Genomic DNA, 717 nt, shown 5'->3' with positions numbered 1-717 from the left:
AGCTCCTTTTATTTTGCATGTCTCCATGACAACTCAGGAACAGACAGACATAGAAAAGGCCTATATTGCTACAAAGCGGTAATTTTTTTTTTTTTTTAGGCTGTTTCACAGTGTTTAAGAGTGCAGCTAGATTGAGACAAACTAGTAATTTGTTGACAGCAGAAGACTGCCGCCCCATTCCCTCTTACACTTTCTTCCCTTGGCAACGCTCCCCCCAGAAAGGTGCTTCCACTTCTCTTAACCTTTTTCCTCTCTCTTGATTTTGGCGGCGGGGGGCAGGGGGGCGGCAGGAACGACACACATTTATCTGAGCACAGAGAATGAATGGTCCCAATCCAACTTATGCAAGCGGACAACCAGCCCCGTAATAAGACGAATGGTTTTGTGTGATGGGCTGAATCCCCCCCAGTCTGCAGACAGAGGAGCCCCATGGCGAGTGCAAGCGGCCAGGCCAGGCCAGGGGAGAAGGCCGGTCCCTTCCTGGTGACAGCAGGAGGCCAAATTGTTAACAGAGCTGCACATAGGCACTGTGGCAGAGACAAGCAAGCAAGGATTTGTACCGCTAAGGGCCGGGATGGGCTGAAAAAAAGGGGCATTTACGCTGTCTGGTACCGGAGGTTGGAAGAGCCGCGAAGACGTTAACACTTTGGGTGCATTTACACGAGGTTTTCTGTCAATGCTTCGCGTTTGCTATAAGCCCGCGCCTAAAGCGACACC

This window comes from Charadrius vociferus, unplaced genomic scaffold, assembly GCF_000708025.1.
Source record: "Charadrius vociferus isolate BGI_N301 unplaced genomic scaffold, ASM70802v2 scaffold169, whole genome shotgun sequence".
Taxonomy (NCBI): Eukaryota; Metazoa; Chordata; class Aves; order Charadriiformes; family Charadriidae; genus Charadrius; species Charadrius vociferus.
This window is presented reverse-complemented; position numbering follows the sequence as displayed.